Raw genomic sequence first — 1,304 nt, 5'->3', positions numbered from 1 at the left:
CCACACAGTCAAAGGCCTTTGCATAGTCCATAAAACACAGATATACATTCCTTTGGTATTCCCTGCATTTTTGCTCAGGAAACATTACCATTAAACTTAAGAGACACTGGTCACAGCACAAGAAACTATCAGCAGTTGACGTGTTTGGAATCACAGAAGCCAATGAAGCTTCAGATATAAGCTATCAGATCAAGGACTGGACAAGGGGAGATAGATGTTAAAGGGAGTGGTAGAAGTGGAAGGGTATCCTGGTGGATGGTGGAGGAGGGAAATAAGTGGGTAAAGACATGGGTGCCAAAGGCAGGGACAATACTAACACTAAAGGTTAACCCCACAATAAGATATATCTTTCACTTTTTCTTTAAAATGCTGGTCTGTCTGATACTTCTATAAATCTGAACATTCAGATTAAGACAGACTAGGAAGAATAGTTGGCCATTCACTTCTGAAATAGCAGGCCTCTGAAAACCCTATGTACAACAGAACACATGTAGATAACAGAAAGGACAACTGAGGTTGAGCTTTCAAGTATGGAAATACAAAGGAAGAGGAACAGTTGTAAGCAGACACTAGTTATTGGACATGAAGTGTGAGAACCATGAATGTAGGAAAATTAGATATTGTTAAGGAATAAATTGAATGCATAAATATTGATATACTAGGCATTGGAGAGATGAGAAGGACTGGCATGGGGCATTTTGAGTCAGATGATCATATGTTATATTACTCCATAGATGAAAAAGTGAGGAAAAATGGGGTTGCTTTCAGAGTTAAAAAAAGTAATTTCTAGATCCATCTTGAAGTACAACATTGGGAGTGATAGGATTATATCCATACGCTTACAAGTCCAGTGAATACCACTATCATTCAGATATATGCACCAACAACCAGAGCCAAAGAAGAAGAAATAGATGATTTCTGCAAACTTTACAGTTGGAGATTGATTGAACATGCAATCAAGATGCATTGATAATAATGGGTGACTGGAACGCCAAAGTTGAGAACAGAGAAGAAGAATCAGTAGTTGGAAAATATGGGCTTGATGACAGAAATGAAGCTGGAGATAGAATGATTGAATTTTGTACAATGAATGACTTATTCATTACAAATACTTCTTATAAGAAACATAAACGCTCTTCTATTCTTAAGGAGTGCTTTGCTTATTCGGGGCTTTTTTCCATTCCATACGAAATTGGAGATTGCCTTTTCGATCTCGTTGAAGAATGGGGTTGGTATTTGTATTGGGATTGCATTAAATGTGTAAATTGCTTTTGGTAGTATTGCCATTTTCACAACATTGAGTC

The sequence above is a fragment of the Elephantulus edwardii genome, unplaced genomic scaffold, assembly GCF_000299155.1.
Source record: "Elephantulus edwardii isolate Elephantulus edwardi_28Jun2011 unplaced genomic scaffold, EleEdw1.0 scaffold00180, whole genome shotgun sequence".
Lineage (NCBI taxonomy): Eukaryota > Metazoa > Chordata > Mammalia > Macroscelidea > Macroscelididae > Elephantulus > Elephantulus edwardii.
The sequence above is the reverse complement of the archived record's forward strand: the minus strand, read 5'-3'. Positions refer to the sequence as shown.